Source organism: Calonectris borealis, chromosome 3, assembly GCF_964195595.1.
Source record: "Calonectris borealis chromosome 3, bCalBor7.hap1.2, whole genome shotgun sequence".
Lineage (NCBI taxonomy): Eukaryota > Metazoa > Chordata > Aves > Procellariiformes > Procellariidae > Calonectris > Calonectris borealis.
This window is the reverse complement of record NC_134314.1, coordinates 40,407,800-40,432,025: the sequence shown is the minus strand read 5'-3', so window position 1 is coordinate 40,432,025 and position 24,226 is coordinate 40,407,800.

Sequence of the window (24,226 nt, the reverse complement as noted above, 5' to 3'; positions counted from 1 at the left end):
AGCCACTTTGGGTTCGAATAAATGTGCTATGAATTAGCAGAGGTAAAGGAGAAGTTATCCAGCCATGGGACCATATGCCTGGGTTGGTTGATTTTGATTTAGCTATTTTAGTTTGCCTCAGTTGACTGTATGCTAGTACAAGAGCTTAGCTACACAGCTGCATTAGCATGGCTTAATGAGCTACAGCATTCGACTCAGCTGGGTGTGCTTTAGCCCATTGTAAACATGGGGTAAAATGTGCTAACTTAAGCCTTTTTCTCTGTATATGTGCATATGTGCAAGGGGGAGGGAAGAGAAAGGTGTGATTGTAAAAGGCTGGCTGGCTATAAAACAGGGGTGAAGAGTTGGTGCCTTTTTTCTCAGAGGTGTTAAGCTTTTAAAAGTTTGGGAAACACTGGGTTAAACATGTGGCGTCTCTAAGAGTGAGCTTCCCTTGCGGGGATTTTTCTGTGCGGTTTCCATAGAATAAAATTAATGTTTCTCTGAGCTGTGTTAACTGCTTGGTGCAAATTCCCTCATTTTTATAAATGTTTGCTTCAGAACCCTAGCAAGGTTTCTGTCAGTGACCAAAAAAGTCTTTTTTTTTTTCTTTTTACACATACCAAATGATGAGGTTTCTAGTTGGAGTAATGACTCAACAGAAGCTAATGTGTCCATACCTGCATTTCACCCCAGAAGATTTATTTCTTTGTCTACAAATCATTTCTGCTAGGAACAGCTTTCTACACATAAAAGCTGTAATTGTTTCTTGCTTCTCCAGCAATACACAAGGGAAAACAATAGGCAAAATTGTTTTCCTTGTTCTCTTAAAAATATGTTTTAGTTAAAGCTCAAATAAACAAGCTGTTAAGTTATACTTCATAACATTTATTTATTCTAAAAGCTCAAATATGTTTATCGAATAATCACAAGCTCATTCAAAAAATGTGCTGTTTAAATAGTACCTGAACTGTCACTGAAAGTAACACGAAATAAAAAGCTGAAAACAAGCTTCACAGATAACGTGCACCTACCAACTATTTTGATGTTGTTGTTCTCATCAAGAAGAAAATTTTCAATTTTTAGGTCCCTGAAATGAAGACAGAAAGCAAACTTTAAGATGCCCGATGTCCCAGCTAACCATTTGCAGATAGTTTTTAGCAAAGTTTAATTGAAATAATAACAATAGTTCTTCACAGCTCTGCCTACAATTGTAACAAGATCCTTATTCCTTCCTGAAGTTTTCAGTTGGGAAAATGGAAACTTTCTGTATTTCAGGGAATATTTTATGAGTATATATTTTAAATAAACTGTTCATTTCAGGAATAATCCATTCTACTGATGTATTTTTTAAGAAGAAGAATAGCATTTATTTCTTCTTTTGAGTAAAAAAGAAAGTTTCGCATACTGGGACCCAGAGTGTTTTTGTCTTTGTTTGAAGTACTGAGCACTGTTGAGTATTTCTGCTTTCTTTGTGAGTAAATCATGCCTGAGAGATATGAAGGATGAGAAGGGAACTGGAAAGTAAGATCTTGTGGAGGAGAGGAGGTACCAAAGCTGGGTTGGGGACAGATACCCTGAAGGTGGAGACATCTCTGCAGCGATGTTTATGTAAACAGGGTCAACCAGTATCAGCTGCCCCCGCAGGAGGATATAATTCAGAGCTGCAGGAAAAATGCTGTTAGCTGGCTCAGGCGCGTATTTGCTTATTGTGGGAACATTTATATCCTTACAAATTCAAACCAAAAGCCAGAATATTGCTCCACTGTGGGGAGCGCCTGAAGTGGCAGCTGAAATCTTTCGCAGCGCGAGGGAATCCTCAGCCAGTGTAATTTGGGTGTTGGGAGGCGGTCCAGGAGCCTGCGATGCTTTGCTGACTCCCATCACGGCCTCCCGCGTGCCGCCAGCGGCTTCTCTCGGCTCTGTGGGGGGCACGGGGGGACAGAGCAAGCTTCAGAAGCCACTCCAGGTATGTGGATTTCCCTCCCGCCCTCTCTGAAGTTGTGAAGCGCTTTCATCAGCCCAAAGACCTCGAAGAGTACAGGAGGACAAACCAGAAGGAGGGATGGGAACAAGGACAGGAGCAAGAGCAAGGGCTGGGAGGACCGGTGCTGCATGAACGGCACTGCACTGCTGCAAGGGATAAAGTCCAGAGGTGTACCCGATCGTCCCGATGGGTGGTTTTATGGGAGTGTCCTTTTATCTCCATCGTTCTGGATGGGACGGCATTGCACTCAAAACCCTCTGCCGCCCCAGGCTGAGAATGGGATGGAGATGGTTTTAATGATAACTTTTTAATCGGTTTTAATTTGAATAGCATGTTTTCTAGAACGGCAAATAAGCCAGTGCCCAAAAGCTGGGAGGTAGATTTAAGATAACTTTGTTCATAGCCTATTGCTGTGACATAACCCTGTGCACTGAAACTGTGTGGTTTAAAACTAGTTGTGTTTGAGGCCACTGCAAATCTGACATTTCTATCGGATTTAGCACCCCACAGTGCACTCTGATGACTTTTACTACACCACAATTAAATAATGTTACATTGGGGCGCCACAACTGCTGTTCTATAGGCTGAGCTGAGTGCTCACACAGTTAAATAAAAATGTATGCTTTCTTGCCTGAAAAACCTGATAATGGTCACTATTAAAGTTTACATAGTGTCAGAAGTTATCTTGCATCAAATATAAATCTTGTTCTTTTTTTCCAAAGGAAATTTTCCCAGAAAGTTTGTAAGTTTAAGCAACACCATGAATTTTTTCTCATTCCCATGGGGACTTCAGAGAGAGTGCCTAGAGGGCAGCTTGTGATGCTTCTCCATGTCTTTGGTCCGGTAGTGATTCAAAAGGATATATGACATTTTTCTATGGGAGAAGGGAAAATATCCAGGAAAAATTAGGAACTGTACATACAAGCACGTTACTGTCACTTAGCAAGTGCCAGCTTTAGGAGTTGGTAGCTGACTGTGTGCGTGTGCTAGCCCAATCCAATTGCGAGGTAATGTGATTTAGCTTCTCTGTCTTTATTTGAGGTTTTTAAGCTCAGATGCATTACCTCACCACTTGGCCATGTCTAGAGCAAGCATAGGGATAGTTAGCAGAGCTCAGCTGATGAGTGTTAGCTTGTGAAGCTCTTGAACCTGATCTTGTGCCTGAGCCTTCTTATATCTGGCACAGTAAAATGTGCTAGATGAATAGGCAAGTGGGTCAATCCTCCATCTTCTTGATCATTTTGGCAACTGTGGAATCAAAATCAACCCTGATCTTGCATGGACAAGAAAAGTACTACTTTTATTGTTAGAAGTAAACTCAACCTTAATTTAAGCCATAAGTATTTGTTGGATCAGTGCTGATTTTAGTGCTGAATAGGAAAAGTAAAGCTCAGGAAATAAAATAGCTGTCAAAACATAGCACAGAATTTCTGATGAGCAATATTAATTTGGACTAAAAATAGTTACAAAACTGGCCAGTTTTTCATCAAATATATTATTAAGACAATAGAAAATACTGTTTTTCTGAGTTATACCCCAGGGTTAAAAATCAGGAATGCCCATAAGACACTTCTGAGCAAAAATAAATTAGATTAGCAAATTCTTAAGCTCATCACTTAGGAATGAGACCTTGCAATCACCAGGCACATCCATTCTAGTAAAATAAAGAGGCCCCAGGCATAGACCCAAGCAGTGGCACGCAATTATCCATCTCATGAAATTATTACCACGATACCTGGTGTGATTTTTACCAGCACCCTCCCCAGCAATGCCCTGACACCTGTGGGGTGCCAGGGTAGCGTGGAGCAGCAGCCATTCCCACCAGGCAGTTTGGGAACCCTCCTTTCCTTGTGTTAAAGCAATGCAAAGAGTTGAGCTTTGCTCAGTGCTTAGATGAGAAAATCAGATTGACTTTGTGAGGTAACTTTCCTATTTCTGTGCTCATCTTTCTGGAAACATTGATGCCTTCTTTTCAGAAGAGGATACACCCACAATTTTCCTCGTTGGTTTAACCTCCACAGTGAGTTGCTATAAATCACTGCAGCTGGAGCTGAGCGGTGAAGCCCCTCCAGATCCTTCCCAGTCTGCTTCTTGTATGAGGTCAAGGCTGCAGCTCTGAAGCTCAAAGCTAGCAGCAGGTCACGAGTTGAGGTACTGCTGACCGAACCTACACCCGCGACCTAGCGAGGTGGCTGGATTCCTGCTGGACCATGCAACTTCATAAACCCTATGACAAGGCGCTTGGGAGCCAGGGATGAATTTTCCTTGGTTAGGGGTGTTTGATAGTAAAGCAAGTCTCTGGAGGAGCTCATACCACGTTGTACCTGGCTGCTCTCAGGCTGTGCAGCAAAATTTTTGTCTCTTGCAAAGCTTTCCCAGCAAAACAATACCAACAGAAGAAGAGAAAAGTCAGAAGAAAAGAAGAAGTCAGGCTGCTCCCCTGCTCACTGGGAAGAGTTGTTTCCAAACAAAAAAGAAGGGAAGAGGGCTTGAGAAATTAATGAGGAATGTTGTCATGGGAAGAACATAAATGTTATGATCATGGGCACTGAAGAAATGCTGTAAAATAGATTAGTTAGGGAACCAGCAAGGCAGGGACGTCAGCCTAGACTAAATGGGTGAAGCCCCTTGGGTTTATTTTCTGGTGGGTTTTTTTTGTTTGTTTAAATTCTCTAGGTCAGATACTGACTATTTCTTTCTTGTCCGTTCCTTATTAATTAACAAATCCAATATAATTAAGTGCTGGATTGCAAGCATTTCAAGTCACAAAGTACTTGTAAATGCTGAGCCATCACATTCACAGCTTATTTGTTCCATGGTTGCTGTAACGATACAGTCAACTGGATTACTTGCTAGGTCCTGGGGGCTTTCTTGATGAGTGCATTTACCATTTAAAATTAAGGATCTGACTGACCGTGAATTATTAAATAAAACAGAAAACCGGTGGGAAAATCTGCTTCTTGCCTGTTCTCCCACCTAAAATGGAAGTCCGTATTCTGCTGCTCTTGGCACATGTGCCGAGATCCGTGGCGGGGGGAAGAAGATCAGCTCTCCTTGCATGGGCTGCTCAGGTTCCTCTAGCAGTGGCTGAAGTCGTGATCTGTCCCCATAATGCAAAAGCCAGCATGGAAGATCAGTGACCTGCCACAGACCTGGACCCACAGGACCACGTCCTCTGCGCAACCAGTGAGCTGTGATTCCTCAATCTTCTGTCCTGAGTGATGTGTTGTTATTTCAATATGTTGTGGCTAACCAAATGAAATCAATATTTATATGCATAGCCACACTGAAATATTTGAATTAGATACACGTTTGTCACCAGCTAATTCTGAGATAATCGTGGCAAAGTATTAATTTGTTGCGCTCATCAGCTGTTATCCCTCGACTTGGTTACTTTACTCCCCAAGGAGTATGTAACAGCTTATCTTCTACCACCACTGAGAATAAAATGCTTTATTAAGATGGGCTGAGAGAACGTAGTCTTCTTTGCAATCCCTGTTTTTACATGGGAAAATTAAAGAAATGCTCTTGGTGAAGAAGAGCACTCTATGTTCTTGCACACTTTCTTTTCTTACTGTTCTTCGGAAGGGGGGGAAGCATCTTACCTGTGAACAATCCCGTGGCAATGCCGGTGCTCTACTGCAGAGAGAATTTGCCTGGTGTATCTCCTTACTTCCCTTTCCATCAGCCTCTTTTTGTCACAAATTCTGTCCAGGAGGTCTCCACCGAGGCACAACTCCATCACCATGTAATAGGAGTTGTCAGTCTCCAAGGTCTCATATAGCCGAACAACATTGGGGTGCTTAATCATCTGGTGTATCCATGGCTCACACTTCATGTTTTTTAAAACATAAGAATCCTGCTTGGCTTTTCTCTTGTCAATGACTTTTATGGCTACCTAAATTGCAGGATATATGCTAATTGGCAAGAAGCTTTGCAACCTAGATTAGTTTTCAAAAGGATAGGGAGTAAGCTGACATGTGGGAGAAGCTGTTTTTGACGTGATATTGATAACCAGTATCACAGAGGGAGACATTCTTGATGGAAAAATACACTCTTTATTTCTCTTGAAAGCCAAAACGAGAAGGCTGAACTGTCATATCTATCCATCTGATTGCATTAATAAATATGTATATATGAAATGTTCTGAAGTGCAAAAAATCCCTACATGCTTGACTGTTAACTGCGTCTGTACTGTACCACATTTTTTTTCTAACATGCTCCCTTCTGACTTGGCCCATTTGAGATACTGGCTATAATGGGCTGGGATTAGGCCCTTTGCGGTTTGGGCAGCTAGTCAGCCAGTGAAGCTACTGAAGCCATAAGAAAAGTAAAAATCAAAAAGCCACTTGATAGTAATCCACCTTTCCACAGGTACGTCTAGGGGTACGTTCTTTTAGCCCGACTGAGCTAGAGATAACAGAAGTTATCTGTATCCTGCCGTATATATGATTGCTGTTGGAGTGGCTGGCTTTTCAATAGTGGTGTCCATAGCTTTAAAGGTCAGTTACGTGGCACTAATTACTCAATGAGGACGGTGAATCTCAACATTACAATTTATTCCACACCCTCCCCTCCCCTATACCCGCCCAAGTCCAGCTCCCGGTATCTTCCTGCTAATGAGCAAAGGCAGAATTATTTCTCCAAATCTGCATATCCCACTTAAACTGGGTGAAAAACTGTAGAATCAGCTACTGTCCATGTACAATTATCAGGGAAAACAGATTTGAAATTGTCCTTGTGCCATTATCCTATTCTCTTTCAGTGGGAGGATATCTTTGTTGTCTATATTGTTTTGTAATTGTGAAAACAGTTGCACTCAGTACATATTCACACATGTGACTGATTATACATGAGCAATAAACTCAATTTATGAGGTTAATTTATGAGGATAAGGTTCAGAGGATAATTCACTGAGTAGATTGTGGTTTGCGGATTAAATGGTCTGAAATTCTCTGACATAATTAGTGTGAGGTTACTTGCGATTCCTAGTGCATGGTACCCTCTCATTAGGAGCTTACCTTCTCCCCTGTGGGGATGTGCAGCCCCTCCATCACCTTGGCAAAAGAACCCTTGTTGATCATTTTGCCTGCTAGGTAATTCCCAACTTGTTTGGAGTGAGGGAAAGTCTTCCCAGTCTCTTGGGGCATCCTGTTAAAACAAGCAGGTATTATTATATCCTTTAAGTTTTTCTCCCATCCTGGTAATATCCCGTCCAAGTTGCCAGTATCTATCATTTTGTCATCCAAGCCTGCTTTCATTGCTTTCATTGCCCCCCATTGCTGTGGGCATCCCTGGAGAGTCAGATTGGTATTGCCATTTTCCAGATGTAGCTTCTGATTCACAGCAGATCCAGGCATTAAGTCTGTGGTGCAAGTGCCATCCCGCTGATCACACAGCAACTAATCCTTTCCCTCCGAGACTCCGTGTTTGTCACTGATCTCTACCCTGGGCACACAGATCTGCTCAAGCAGAACCAAGTGGTAGGTTATTAACCTAACCTGATACGCAATGCCAGTTAATGCTCCAGAGCTGCTGAGTCCGATGACACATAATCCCAGCATTAGCCTGGAATATACATCTCTCTTCCTCCTACAGTAGTTCCCTAACCAAGTTGCACCAAACTAAACTGAGCCTCAGTTTTCCTTGCATGCACGTTGCCAGTGTGCAAGGGCACAATTTATTCTAAAAACACCATGGTACCTAGCATGAATGCAAAGCTGAGTTATGTACCTGATGCTGTGCAAGCATTTACACATTTGCAGTGTAAAGCATATGTATATGTATATGCACTTGTAGCACATTTAAGTCCCAGGATCATGGCCTGATTCCAGGTCACGTATCTTGCATTTCCCAGGACTTGATTCCTGTTCTGTAAAACGTAGCAGTGGGGACAGAGAGAGAGAGAGAGTGTGTGTGTATGTGTGGGAGGATTTTCCTCCTTACAGCAATGACTGTTAAAAAGAAGAAGAGAAAAGAGGGGTTTTTTTCTACAGCTGTTGTCTATCTGTATCTGTCTTCATTACCTGGGTTCTTTCCAAAGTCATGGAGAGAGAAAAGAGCCTTCCCAGAGAGTGCTTTCACATACCTGCAATTTGAGCCGGGAGTTGCCATCTCTCTCCACTGACTACAGTGGAATCTTAGGGAACCAAAGCCCTTCCCATAACTTAGTGCGATGACGAATCCTTTCTCCACCCTTTGTCACTTGGCGTTGAACAATAAGCGGCATCCTTCTTGCCTGATTTGACTTGTGAAGCTCACGAAGGGCAAAAATTTGCCAGGATGAGTGAAAATGAGAAGGAATTTTTTAAAAAGTGTTTAAAATCCAAAATGGATTTACTGTACGCTTTACAGTTCGAACTCTTGTGGGTGAGTTCAATGTATCACCATCTGTATGCAGCTGCTTGCAGGCCTAGGGCAGCCCCTTGCCTTTTAGTCTAAGTAAAAGATAAAGTCCCACTAAGCTGAGCAGGTTTCATCTTCGTAACATACTCAGTTGTCACACTTTGGGCTATATCAGTTGCCCAGCTGGAACGGGACTTTGTTTGCTAACTTAAGTGGCTTTTTTCTATTCCTTACAGAAAGCCAGAAACAAAGGAGACATGGTTTTCTGAAGGAAGAATGAGGAAATTCTCCTTGATTTGTGCTTGCTATTTGCTCTGCCTCCTTCCCGTCTTCCTAAACCACTGTTCATCCACTTTCCCACTAAAAACAAGAAAATAAAAGTGGCGGGAACCACTGTATGGAACAGAAACCCCATATTTCTGGCACATTTCAGAAGAAAGGAAAAAACCTCTTTAAAAATATAACAAACATTTAAAACATGATAGCTAGCTAAGTTAACTATTGCTATTTTTGGGGAAAGTCCCAACCTGACACCTTGAAAAATGTTGAAGTCGAAAACCTTCCAAATACCTTTCAGAGTAATTTTTTTGGCACAGTGGAGGAATAAAAAAAGGAGGCAGAGCAAAGGAGCAAAAGAGAGTCCACCTCTGTGTTCGGGAGTCACGACTGCTGATGACAAGCCAAATGAAGCTGAAATCCTGAATGAGAAGGGAGCTGTTTGCCAGCGCTCGTAGTGTCTCTGCTCTGTGATATGGCTGCTATGTGATGTGCTGCACTGCAATGTGAAAAAAGTGTGAGAAGAGACCTAATAAAGCAGATCTCTGATAGAAGAGAGATGTCAATAAGGAATAATCTTTGGCAAGGAGGAAGGGTTAGCATCATAGAAGGAATGACCACCTTAATGGCTTCAAAAAACTAACAACCCTCCTCCCCAAACAAGCCCCGGGCTAAATCATCGCATATTTTTACCACCTTGCACTCATCTGGGGGGTGGGAGGGGAGGCAGTTCTGCTGCCTTGAGAAATAAAAAAACTCAAACCAACAAGACCCCAGATCTGAAGAAGGTATATAATTTTCCTATCAGCAAGTGAAAAAAGCGTTTTTATATACATTGGAGACTAACTCCAGGTTTGACAAGACAAATTTTGCTTTATCACTCCATATTCTTAGTACCCTTCTAGGGAAACTGAGATAAAAAGTGTTTCTTGCAATATCTGTGCTGCTGATCCAGAAAATATGAGGCCGTGTGTGTGTGTGAATTAACTTTATGCGAAGGCCAAGCTAGTTAAACAAACTCATTACATCCAGCAGAAATAAAACAGCACGAGCAGGAATTTGTCACTTCGCAGCCACCATCTTGGATTTCCTCCTGTGACCAAAATCCTGACTGTAGCTGTATCCAAAGCTTTTCTTGTCTCACATTAGAGATGAGGCAATGTGGTCCTGGTTTCTGGTTTTTGCCATTGCAGGGTGAAGCCTTGGCTTAATGAAAGGCTGGGTTTTACTTATTGGAGTAATTCTTTTTGAAGTCCTAATTTATACTCTTGTGAAATACTACCAGTTTTGTAAGATCTAGTGTGAGATTTTTCACAAGGCCAAAAAGTCAGATTCTTAGAGCTGTGAAGTCCCACTGATTTGACTCAAGAGTTCCCCCAAAGCCTGGCTCTTTGTGGTCGCAGAGCACATGCCCTACCTAAAGACGTGCTTTCCACAGGCACCGAGGGCATGCCGACCTGGTGGGGTCTGCGTTGCTGTGCGGGAGCAATGCTGCGGTGGGCTGGGAGTCAAGGCTTGTTAGTCAGGAGGCAGCATCCCACCGGAGACAGGTCTCATTAGCTGGGAGGCAGCATCCTGCTCTCAGAACAAAAGTCAGCCCCTCCTCCTGGATCGACATTGTCATAGGGATTACTGGCACAGACAGAAATAGTGCAAACATCTCTTTTCCAAGAGTGGTGCTTGAATGCACGCATATTCTTAGGTGCTTTGGCAACTGTCCCCACTCCTTTGACGTTTGACTTTCCCACTAACCGCTGCTGTCTGCTGCTTGAGGTACTAATGGTGCTGGCTTAGGTCCTGAGCTTGGAGGACTTGAAGGTTGCGAACAGTTCGTATTTCCACATGGCTTATGTTACCTGGGCGTAGGACATAGGCTCAGCAGCTCCTTTAAGACTGAACGTTTTTCAAGTTTCATGCTGTGAAGTGGGGATTTCCTTTTCAGAGAAGGAAATCCAAGATGGCAGCATCTAAATGTGGTGAATGGAGCAAATAAAGCGAAAAAAAATGGTTTGAAGACATGGTAGGAGGAATTTCATCTAAATAGTAACCTCACGGTCTGTATTGTAATAACTCTCAGATCCTGGAACCACTTCAGTCTGTGTTTTATAACGTACCTAAGACATGCCCTTATTGCACTGTAACACCTGCCATATTGTAAGTTATTTCTGACTTCTCATACGCTTTTTGGCAGCCATAGAGTTTACTTTAGAAGTTGCTGCATGTGCAAGTTCAGCAGCTTTTCTGCAGGATTTACTTACTGCCATGTGTTAAGGGGTTAAGAAGGCATGCACTCAAGAGCAGGCCAGACTCTCCTCCCAGAATGGTGTAAATCAGGGATTACTCTCTTTCGAGAGTCATAGTACTTCCTTAGTCAAAGAGTTGACTGTTCTTCACCAACAAGAGACCAGTGGAATCAGAAGCATATGAGTTGTTATTTTCTTGGTATTGAACTGGTCCAGCACTCACACAAGGGAATGGGAATATTTCTTTTGTCTTCATAAGGAGTTGGAACAGGCTATAAAAGCACAAAAGATTTTGTCTTCCACAATATATTAAATATTAATTCATGTAAGTGTATTTCCAAGATATCACTAGTGAACATGTTTTACTCACACAATCTATATCACTGCTAAATTTATATCTGATTCTGCACTGATTCCTTAGCCTAGCTGTTAAATTAAAAGAAAGATGTATAAGTTGACTTTGCAGATAGTCTTTGTCTTTCTGCTATGCAATATATGCCTACCAGATTTACAAAAAGTTTCTCATGTGTGTGGATATTTATTTTCATATTATTTTCCATTTCTAGGAAAGAAATATTGCACCTTTCATTAATTGTCCATGAGTACTGATTCATGGTATATTTTAGATGGAGTATTTATGTCAGACCTGTATTTCCCCCAGATGAAGGTCTTTGTTTCTCAGGCATATTAGCAACTTTGATCTAGTAACCCTTACTTGACTCCTTGAGGTAGCCTTTATACTTTCGGTCATGTTTCAGTATTGTGTCTTGAATGTATATAAGAATATCAAAACCAAAAATCATCCATATTGGGTCAGACTGAAAGTCTGTCTAGTCAGTGTCCAGTCTTTGAGCGTGGCCAAAATGAGATACCTGGAGTCAGGATACCAGGTGAAGCCGATATGATACCTCCCAGTAATACATCCCAGCTCCAACCACTTGCTACTCAAGGGTTTCGTAAGCATCATAAGGTGGCTTCTGTGGACTCCATAAATTTCCAATGATATCTTTCACACCCTATGGTTATGCGTAGTTTTTATCTTTAAACCCAACATATTTTTAACTGTTACACTATAATGAGATGTAATCTCATGGACCAGACACAGGAATGTGTGAACCAGACACAGGAATGGGAGAAGTATCTCGGTAACCTAATTGCAATTTGACTTGAAGGAAACAGTGATGAGAGAAGCAACAGTAATTTCCAAAACCCAAATAATATTTGGCATCTACCACTAAAAGTGCCCACAGATTATGTTTATACCCATCTTTTGGAAACTGAGCTCAAATGTTCAGCTCATTACATAAAGGCACTAAGGATTTATGGTCAGAAGTGTGAGGTGGATTCAGATTGCTCATAAAAGTGAAGAGTTTCAAAGCTTTTTGCTGAAGCTGGAGTTCTTTTTCTCGTATATTACTAGGTTTTTTTGTTTCAAAATTGCTCTAAATATTTTGCATGAAAAAACATATATGCTGGGCAGCAAATCTGTAAATATCTGAACTTGCATTGTCACAACAAGACTGATCTGTTACCAGATCGTTAAAGGAAAACAATTGCAAGCAGAAAAAATTACAAATCTGCAGGGGATAGAAAAAAGTTATTTCAGAAAAGAAAACAATGGAGTAGCCGCATGTACCATCACAGTTCAAGAGAACATGGAAATTATTGAGCTGGTTAGTATCATAGAGAAAGCAGTAAGGGACAGATAGGCAGAAATAAACAATGCAGTAAACTAAAACATTTTGTGTTGCCACATATGGAAAAACGTGGACAGATGAAAGGTATTGTGCTGCATCATCCCCAGGATGGATGAGGGTGCAAATGGAGAGAAAGAAGGGAGGTGGACCTCTAGGAATACACTAGACAATGTCGTGCTAATTTACAACATTACCTGACTTTGCCCAACTTAACTTTCAAGGCCAAAAATAACACTTTCAGCTTTATTCCCAAAACCATAAGCATCCAGTATAGATTGTCAAGAGTTGTTTTTTTTTGTGTGGGTTTTTTTTTTTTTTTTGTGATTGGGGCAAGATACTCAATCAAGGTGACTGCAAAGACCACAGCATCTGGATTGTTTTGTTTGTTTACTTACAGCCTAATGAAGGACCGAACTGTTATGCATTCATGAAAGGGGGCATTGCTATGGGTATTTATTTACTTTTGACCTTTTTGGCATCTCCAGCTGTCTTTGGTGGGGTTAAGTTCAAGAATAAGACACCTTAACTTCGTAATTTACAATTAGGTGTCCTCATGGGGGGTGGTAAAGGGGCTCAACTGCCTAAACTTAGGCACCTAGTGATATTTGAATTGCTCGCAGGTATCGTGTCAGCTTTCAGCTTCTGCTCATGACACTCATGGGTATGCCCAGGGTTCCATGTCAGATCTGCCAGCCCCATGAGGGTGTCTTGGATACCACGGAGCATCTCAAACAACACTACACATCTTCATTAGTCAATTGGACTGAGCTCTCAGTGACAAGCTGAGGATGAGATGAATCACTGCCAAGGCTTCTCCAACTGTACTGGGATCTCCACCGAGTACAGCGGCAGCTTTCACCCTCCTCTTGCTCACAGACACTGGCATGTAGATCCTTCCATGTAGGAGTTTTGATCTCAGACAGAAACCACTCCTCAGTGTGCTGAGTGCGTGTGTGAAGATAATTCTGTGCCCTTGATAACCTGTTAATTTAAAAACAGCTTTTATCCCTGCATCATTGTAAAGTTTTACATGTAACACTGTGATTCTCAGCAGCTTGATGACTTCAGGACACAAAGTTGTATTGCTGGACCTACTCATTGATTAGATAAAGTCAGATCTCATTATTACCTTTCTTCATTAATGCCTTTTGGAAAAGGAGAGATAAGCTCATTTTTTTGTGAGTTTGTCTTTATTGAACTCAGGGGAAATCAACAGTATCAAACTGTAATTCTTAATGGACTGAACTTAGAATGAACTCCCTTTTTTGACAATTTTTTCTTGTTTGTTTTATATTTGCTTTACTGCTCTGAATATAAGAAAGTGATACTGTAACTGTCTGGAGCCAGCTGCAATGGGCAATTTTTTTCTCCCCTAAAACTATCAGTATAGGCCTAACACTGTCCTTGCTCAAGTCAGTGAAAAACTACCTCTCACTGAAATGGGAGCAGAATCATGCCGATAAATAGTCCTGAAATCCCACTGAAGATAGGTGGAGACCATACTATTTCCTAATACACTTTAATGCAAACATATGTTTGACCTTCAATTAATAATGATCACTGGAGACCAAAGGAAGGGTGGACAATTACAAAAAAAATAGTTTCTTAGACGTTTTGCTTGTGTTCACAGGTTTAATATACTGCTGGCGGCAAAGAAGCAAATGGGAGCCATTAGTTTGTATGATTGTGAGATTTCTCCTTATTTTTCTTCTCTCTTTCAGCCCTCACCATCCGGTATTTCCAAGCATGCAGTACCATGCAGGAGTGATACCCTCTGTCCAGTGCCCAAGATCACTGACATACTGAACACGTAAAGGTCACAAATTGTACAAGATCAGTGCTTGGTTTTGTTATTCAAGAATACAAATCATTACTTTATATTACAGTATCCATGTTCTTGCTCGTCCATCTACCAGTAATAGAGTTCTGTATTGAATTGCATCTCTTGTTTGCTGAATTATCTTTCGCAAGCAATGTAATATGCTGTTTACAGGTTGCTTTTTTACAGTGATGTTTTGAGGCCAGCTGGATACCATGTGCATGGTCATTTACCACAGGAAAAAATGAAAGCTGAAGAGATCTTTATCTTTGCAAGCCTCACAATTTCTAAGTGGGTGAATTCCCTGTTGTGATCTTGCAAATTGATAGCCAGTGCTTTGGTGATAGCCAAGCTTCTCCAGTGGTTCGATTTTTCAGGCAAGCTGGAGTCTAGTCACTTGTACCTGACTGAAGTGTAAGAAGGTAGGAGAAAGCATGAATCCTTGATCTTACTGACACCTGGTTCCTGCAGTGGGAAAAGAGTGTGCACCTTTTGGGTTTCCTTCTTACTGAGGGGTTAATCAGTCTTGAGGGAGATGGCTCTTCTTTTCCTTCCTCCCAGATGAGAAAAGGAGAGATGTCAATACCGTCTGGGTGATTTAGTGAAAACATAATACCTCAAATAAGCAGCATGCAACTTTCATAGTATAAACTAAAAGTTCTCTATGAAAGTTGTGGAGGAATTTATATAACATGTTTTTTCCACCCCCAAAAGCTAAAGTTTAATAATCTGCTCTTGACTATCCCTATTTTCCACAGCTTTCTTGATGACAAGTTTACAGATGTGAGAGAATCTTTTGCACAGCCATGTTTTCCTTCCCTTGGGATGCTCACTGTGGTGTGCCCAAAGCTGCAGTGGCAGCTGAGAATCCAGTGTCATATATCACAGAATCATGAAATAGATGAGTTTGGAAGGCACCTCTGGAGGTCACCTCGTCCAACCTCCCTGGTCAAGCAGGGTCAGCCAGAGCTGGTTGCTGAGGATCGTGTCCAGTGGGGTTTTGAATATCTCCAAGGATGGAAACTCCACAACCTCGCTGGGCAACCTTCTCCAGTGCTCAGTCACCCTCACAGTAAAAGATTGTTTCCTGATGCTCAGAGGGAACCTCCCATGTTTCAGTTTGTGCCCATTTGCTTTGTCACTGGATATCACTGGGAAGAGTCTGGAGACCCCAGAACTGGAGCCAGCACCCCAGATGTGTCTCACCAGAGCTAAGCAGAAGGATCACCTCCCTCAACCTGCTGGTAACACTCCCACTCGTGCAGCCCAGAAGCCTGTTTGCAGTCCTTGCTGCAAGGGTGCATTGCTGGTTCACGGTCAAATATACATCATGGCTGCCTCGAGGGTAGGATCAAGAGGCACCATTCTGGTTTTGTCTTCATTGCTTTTGTAAATATTTTTTCAGTGTCCCAAAAAGAGATGAGGTAGGCAAAGAGGATAAAAACAGCATCACAGGAGTAAGTGTACAACCCCAGTTTACTCTGGGCTGTAGAGGGACAAGGATAGCTTTGAAGTTACTGATTCTGAGTGCTGATAAAGACAGGCACTCATTGCCAACTCACCTCTCAATTGCCACTTGAGAAATAACTCCATTAAGGGACTAAACCAGAATGAAAATTGTGCTTGACCATTTAAAAAGGAAATGAAAGGCATTAAAAAAATGTAAACTCCCACAGCAGATGTGTGAAGACCAGTAAATAGATTAGGAAACACTATAGGATGCATGGTCATGACTTTAATAATAATAAGCTGAAGAGTCTAGACAAGAATCTAGTCAGGGTATATTCAAGAAACATACCCTCTATTTGCACATTTGGGGGATTTCATATTTTTGCTTAGGACAATCATAAAAATTGATGTGATAAATCTGAGAGAAAAATTCCTGTGGTAGGATATAAGGTAAACAAAAATAATGGGGCTCTTTCAGTGGGTAGCAACTTTTAAGAAGTATTTCTTCTTTTTAATTAGTTAGCCAGTATTTTTATTACTAAAGTGTTCCAGTTTTTGAGCAGTACTTGGAAAGAAGTTCTAGACCTGTCAGAACTGCAAATGTTTGGCATAATTTCTTCAGCCTTCACATTAATTTCTCAGCAGCTGCTAAGTCAAGGATATCCACAGGATATCTAGACAATGTGAAAGCAGTAAATCTCTGATCAAATGGAGCCCCAGTTGGAAGACTTTGAACTGAGGAGAGAAGTGTCTTGCAGGGTGGTGCTGATGACATCCCACTGTCTGATAGCACGTATCCCTACAGGAGCAGTTGCTGAAATGAAGGAGGGTGAAATAGGAGTCACAAGCTTCAGTATGCTGGAACCCTGCACAACACATCAAGAGCTGGGAGCACCCACGTGCCCCCAGAATAAAACCTGAAATCCTGGTCTTACTGTGCTGACAACTGAAATAGGCATTAAGAAGAATGTGAATAGCATTGGTGCAAATAGTAATCAGGTGCAATGTGTCCCAGACTGTGCAATCCTCCTTTCAGAGGTTTTGGTTATTATATGACTCCAGTTAGCAATACAGATCCCAACCCGAGTAGTCACCATCAACTGTTATTTGTAAGACTGGAACAAGCTGGGATTTTAAAAATGAACCAATTTTTCACTAGGCAAATACTAAACTCATGTTTCATGGGAATGTACCAATTCCGATGAGAATGATTTCTCTGCTCCAGGGTAGAATTTGATTTGGAAATGAAAGAGAGATTACAGGACCAAGCAAATAACAATTTGGTAGCTAAAGCTTTCCTATGGACTGTCGGAGACACCTACATCCCGGAGCCCTCCAAAGTCCTCTGGCACCCAGAGAAATGCTTTAACAGCAATCATGGGGAATCTGCCCCACTTCTGTAAATGAATGAAGGTTCATTAAGACAGAAAAGGTGAAACTGGATTACTGACTAAAGCATTGTCTTGGATGTAAAAGCAGCTGGAAATGGAAGGATTTGAACTTCAGTTTCTCTTGTCCCAGCCCAACTAGTGGCTATTGTGTTGGTCTTTTCCTTGAGCTCTGTTCTTGTCATGGATAAAATTTCAGGGATTTGGTGGCATTCTAATGCAGAATGAGATACTTTTGTTTTCCACTGTCTAGAAAAAGTCTTATGAGGTGAGAAAAACATCTCCTGCTCAGTTCTGATGAGTCCAAGCCCAATATTGGCAAGATCTTACTCCCCTGAAGTTAGACATAAGCCTCCCATTGACTCCACTGGGAGAGGGTAATTTCTTAGGAATCTACTGCTCTGTAGAAAAATTACATTCTTTTTTTTTTCCTAATTATCTGGGATTCAGAAAAGCAGGCTGTTCTAGGATGATGTGCCTTCCCGAAAAGAGATTCTGCAAGCGCATCAAGAAATGCAACTAGAGTGAAAGGGATACAAAGGTTAGATGTCAGGGAAAGGGTCCCTCTACACTAAGGCTAAGTCAGGCTGTGCTGTCCTTCACTCCTTCCTAACCACGGTCTGTAGAACACAGCCTCACTGGAGGTCTCCATCCCTTACCCTCTCTTGGTATGTCTTTTTTACAGACTCCCTTGTAGCCTGCTGTAACCTTCACATGCATGGGTATGAAATCTCTGAGCAGGACTAAAATGGTAAAAAAAAAAAAAAGGGAAAATATTAACCCATTCTCTGTGTATTTTATTTGGGCTGCTCCCTTACCACCTTTCCATTAAATTGATTGCTTTTTGAATTTGAAAGGAAGAATAAGGATTAAAGAGCATGTTTCCATGCAAGTTTATTTATTTATTTATTTATTTAAATTGACAGCTGCAGAGTTTGTACTGTCAAAGTAAGCAACAGGAATGAACTGGAGAGTAAGGCCTATTGTGCAGCCTGTTGACAAGCTGTCAGGCTTAACTGACCTGATTTTTTTTGTACCATGACAATATACTAAGACCATGACAGGGGTGTCCATTTTCAGAAATAGTTATAAGAAGGGAGAGGAGATAAAACCTTTTTCTCCCTAAGAACCTATGCAGAATGCAGTTTGTAGTGGAAGATTCTCGTTCCTTTCTGGATCAATAAATTAAGTAACACATCAATACCAGATAGCAAATGAATCTCTGTAAAGGAGAGCTCCCCCCTGTGGGTTTCTCCCTTGGCATGAAAAGTGTTCAATCCAATTGTGCTGTCATAAAAGATAAGAGCTACTTCATTATCTTTGCGGATTTTGATTTGCTAACTAAAACTGACGCGGTACCTGTTTCTCAGTCTTAATCTGAGATGGTATGTTTTTATTTGTTTATTCCTTCGTTAAAGGTTTTGCTTGTAGGGGAAGAATAACAGACTGAGAAGTAAATAGTTGGAGCATTTCTAGCGACTGGTCTTTAAACAGGCACTGCGACGGGCAGTGCTATGCTGGCAGGCAAAAGGCAAACGAGGGCAGAACAATCACTCCTGAAAGCCTTCCTTGTGCTAACAGTGTTTGCCAGGGCCAGACTTTGTTAAATCAATACCGGATGCAGGATTTTGGAAACAGTTAGAACTCCTCATGCCTCATCAAACGGAGCCCTGTGCATGGCCTCCAGAAAGAGCTGGGGAGCTCTGCCGGGTGTGTGTGGGGCTGCCTGCGGAGCGATGGGCAGCAGTGTCTCTTCCGTTAAACTATAGCATGGGATTTCTTACACTCAGCAAGGTAATTCCCCGCTGATTTATATTAGGAATATAGTTTGGGAAATTCCTGGTGCGGGTTGGGGGTGCCTAGGCTTTTGTGCATATGCGTGTGGTTTTGCCTCCTAAAACACCTCCCCTCAGTATATCTGGAGCTGCGTTTGCTTCCCGCCCCTTCGCTGGGACTACATCCCCTGCGCTCCGGGGTTCCCTCGGGGTGGGCGCTGCCACTAGAGGGAGCGCGGCCGCTGGGGAGGGCCGGTGGGACGCACCTCCGGGCGGGCGCACCGCCCGGCAGCCTCAGCAGAAGGCATCCTTTAAAAAACACTCAGCAGGGAAGGCAAATCATTCCACAGGTTTGTTAAAAAGTGAAGGCCTACTTGAGAAGAGGATGAGGCAGGAATGTGTTTTGTTTTTACAGTGGGAAGGGAATTTTTCCCCTATTCGCCGAGTCAAGGGAGAGGCAGGGGTAGGTTAAGCCCACAACCCCTTCTAGAAGGATAATTTTGCATGCTACATCTGCCAGGTAAACAGCATGTGTGTGTAACACATGCAACAGTGCTGGCGAGTTGCTTATAAATCAGATAATTAAAGATGTAGCTGACTATAATGTCTTGAAGGAGGCTCAGCATTGGGCAGTGACTTTTATTTACAATTTAACAGTTAAACATATTATACTGCATAAACCTTGAAATGGCTTGATTATAAAATGTGTTTTGGAAAGTCTGTGTGCCTTCCCCACAGAGTGCTAAACCTGGTGAAAAATGGGTAGCATCAATAAACACCAAACCTTGTACCAATAAATGTGTTCCCTTCATTACTCAAAGAGCCCAGAGCTATGGAGGTATAAAAGGCCCCATTCTCCCCTGCAGGGGAATAACACATGTAGGGTAGAGGAAACTCAATGAATTTCAGCGTGCAGTTTCCTGCTCATTTCTCCATGGGAGGGGGATGGGTAAGGACTTTGGGCTTGCTTTCTCCACCGGACAAAAAAAACCAACTGCCTCCCTAATTTACAGATGCTGGGAAACCCAGAGAGTCGGGAGCATCTTTTCTAGATAACTGTCCTACAGACTGCTTTTGCAGTCGTCATTAGGTACCCTTCACAAGTGCATGTTTTTTAAAAGGTCAGGCAAGTAAGTTGTGTGTTCCGGTCCTGTCATTTGCACGAGAGGGGTGGGAGCTGTGTGTCCGTGCAGCGCTCCAAGCACCCTGACAGACCTTCACACCGGCACAGTGTTTGGCCGTAAATTGCAGCCTTTGAGTCCCTGCAGTCCTAATGGGCAGTGGGAGATCTGCTATGTTTTTAGAATAAACTAAAGTTGCATTGTTGCCATGAAATTATGCAGGATGGTTATAATGCTCCCTATATTGCATGTGCTTTATGTATATATATAAAAATATACAAAGAGAGGGCATGTGTAATTTCTCTTAAGTTTCTAAAGAAACCCATTCGTCTGGTGCAGGTGAGATAGAGTAGCATTTGTTGATTCATATCACTTTGGCAGCAGCTACCTTTATCAGCCCAGGAACTGAACTTGGGGACTGCCCTAGGCCCAGCCCTGTGCACATGAAGGTGTCTGATGGGAGGCAGATGCTGGCCCTGTGGGGGACACGGAGAAGACTTTGACAATCTGATCCATGATTTTCTTTTCTGGTTGGGGGTGGGGGTTGGGTCTTTTCCACCCTCTCCTCCTTCCTCTTGCATTCTGCAAAGCTGGATTCCAGTCAGACCAGGGTAAAATTGGGGTACACTGCAGTGGCTGAGTTCCCAAAATGTCATTCATTTTTGCAGCAAGATTTCTTCCTTCGGTTGGCCCAGATCTCAGTTTGAGCCTAAAGGACATCTTTTCCCAGACTTTGAACCAGATCCAGAGATGGGTCTACACATTGTCTTCGTATGCGTGTTGTATGCTTTTAAGTATCTGCAAAGTTATGACAACCTTAGTCTTTTTAGAAGATTATTCCCTTTGTCTTAAGTGACTTTTTTTACCTGACCTGTAACTTGAATAAGGATTCTCCCATGCAGCTTTACCCTTGGTCTGGAAAAACCCGTTGAATTTGCTTAGTTTCTTTTTTTGAATAATCTTTCCCTTTTTCACCTGACTTTCTCAAACATCCCAAACAAAATCCCAAACAAAGCGTGTTGGCAGAAGTGCCCCCCCACCATGCCTCTGTGCAATCTCTCTGAAAAAGCAAAGCAGGAGCCTCCCCAAACATGACAGTTATTGCAGATGCATTGCCCCTGTGTGGCAGATGAGAGAATAAACAACATATGGGAGATGCTAAGTGCTGCTCCAATGCTATAGCAATGAGCACAGGATAAGAGCCCCTGTAAAACAAAATAGACTTTTTGCCCTAATCTGTTTTAAAGTGCCGTAAAATTACATTTATTTCAGGCGCATTTCCTTAGCCCTTGTTTTCATTATGTTGTTCTCGAAGATTTAAGTCAGTGTATCTGAGCACAGACCCCATGCAGTTCCTTGGATAATCAGAAAGATGCTTATCCTGAAAATTCACTTGAGCTGCTGAATTTCACGAATTGGCTTTTCCTTTTCCATACCAGGGGTTGCTTTCCCTGTACCGCGGCAGCAGCCTGCGGCTCCTAGCCATAGCTCATGTTTGCCCCCAAAATATGCCGGGAGCTGCGCTGCCCCTGCCCTGAGCCCCCCGCCCAGGTCAGGAGGCTGCTGGGTCCGGGGCACGCTGTCGTGGCTGTTGTATCCAGGCAGGAGAGACCCTTTCCCTTAAACACTTCAGCGTGAGTGTGTTACCTTCAGGAAAGGTGCTTTTGTTGCTAAATATCTGTCAAAGTTTTAAGAACTTACTATTTTAGGCTCTCCGGTAGTGCAAGCACGAGTCTGTAGTGGGGGTATTTACTTGTTATTTGCCCATTGCTGTAGACAGCTGTAACAGTTACAATAACTTTGATCTTTTGTTTTCCCCACTCGGAGAAGTCCTCATTACCAAACCATCACCTCTGACCTTCTTTTATATTTTCAGCGTGTGTTTTATTAACTCCTTTTTCATATGGGACATGTGGTGTCTGCCACTTGGTACAAAGGAGACAAAGTTTGCACTGCTGATGCAAAGAGCAGCAGTGAGGAAGCTGGCTCCTTCCCAACAGTTTATGCAAAAAAACCCCATATATTATGGGGAGGGGTGAACTAAATCTGTGCATACACAGTCAGACTTTTTTTGGGCTCACTACTGGGACAAGCCTATTGCACTTAACGGGATTCAGGTAGGGAAAGTGGAGCGCATCCTTATCCCACCCCGTGCATGCACTTTACGCAGAGATGATAGATTTCAATCAATTGCCCGAGGAATTTATTTTCACAGCACCTCTTTACTTCCCAGGCTAAGAAACAAGGCATCCGGCCCTTCCCTGCCAGTAACACTGGAGGTTTTGCATTTATTATACATTTGGTGAAACAGTATGCGACAGTGAAAATTTACTAGATGTTGCAGAAAGAAGCAAGGGAAAGTTAAAGCGCAGCCTAGAAAAGTAAAACGAGTACTGTTTGCATGTACTTTTATTGATGTCTGACAGCCATGTTGTTTTCAGGGACAACAGAAGGGAAAAGAATTTCAGTCTTTGAATGGATGAAACCCCCCTTTTTAACTAGTCATATTTTTTTTTTTTTGTGCTGGTGTGTGCATGTGCAGAAGGGTGTCTACCTAATTGGCCTCAAGAGGGGATTAAACTAAATAAAATCACGGTCCACAGGGGGCCTCTAAATATGGCTTTTTAATTTGAAAATTTTTGTGGGTTCCAGTGTAATTCAAGCTTTTCAAGCTTTATTAGTGCACAGTCGTTTGTGCAGCTTGCAAAGCTCCCATCTCGGCGAGTTTGATATGCCCGCCCCTGCTCAAGCAGGAGACAGAGCGCTCTCTTCAGCTGCAAAACACACTCTGTGACATAACAAAAGCCCTACTGTAAATAAAACACATGTTAATAACAGTGACAGGAGGCGGCAGAAACCGGCAACGCACATCCAGGCAGCAACGCTGCTTGAAAGTGGTACTAAACGGAGGTAATGACAGTCAGCAAGCATCTCTCTGCTCTGCCTGCGACAGAGGCGCTGGGAGCAGATAGGAGTAAATACCAGCAATTTTACATGTTCGCTTGTAATAAAAGTCAAAATATGCAGCTTGGTGTAACTAATTGCTGTGGAAGGAGAACGAACCAATAGTGCTCGTTGCTGTGAAACTGTTAATGGAGAACTTATGGAGAGAAAGTCCAAGTTCTCTCGTCCAAATTGGAATGTGAAAGAAATCTGTTGGAAGGTGATGACAGAAATGAAGTAAAACAGTTGTTTCCTGATCCATGTGCCAGATGTGTCACATACTGTGATAAATAAGATCTGCATCTTACACTCCAGAAATTGGGGAATATTACAAGCGTTTATTATAGTGAGGTACAAAAAAATGTACTTGAAATGCTTTGTTTCTCCTGGCACCAAGCAGTGAGAAGTTATTGCACAATGCCTGGAGCTGCTAATTCTTTTGTTTAGGTTCAATCCAACACAGCCTATTAAAAGCTTAAATTCAATTTTATTGTTAAGGTATTTATTAACTGATTATGAAAAGACATTAAAGGGCTCATAATTAAACTACTAAATTGTTCCTTACCTTGACGAATCCCCCATTTTCCAAGACTGACTTCCATAGTATAAAATATCAGGGTTTTAATTTAGAGAAGAATGTTGCTCACAGGCAAACCCCAGCTTTTCCTTCAGCTCTTGAGTCGATCCCAGGCTGCCTTGCTGCTGTTCATAAGCCCAGAATATCATGGCAGAAAGCCTAATGCATTGGTGGCATTTCTTGGGAAGACTGCTCTACAGGTTTGTGGCATGTTGTCACACATTTGCAGAAATAGCTGCGTGTTGATGTTGGATAACCCAGTCTAATTACTCAGGAAAAAAGTCCCATTGACTTTTGGCCCATATCCTTTTGAAAATGTGTATTGTGAACAGCTTTGCTAGCCCTGCCGAGACTGAAGGCACATGCTTCCAGGCAAAGCAGATTCCCAGAGTAAGATGCAGTTCCCAAAGATTTGCTATCTAAATACTCCCGCAGGTTCAAAGCCTTGGAAAGCAGTGGGAGCTGAGTGTCTGGATCTCCCACACCAGGTCAGCATAGGACCTCAAAGAGTCTGCCAACCCTCCAAGCCAGTGATTTTGTACAGGCAGCTGCATCGTGCCTTCATCCAGATGACTGATATTTGGGTGGGGTGGGATGGGTGCAGGAGGCAGCCAAGGGGGATTGAGT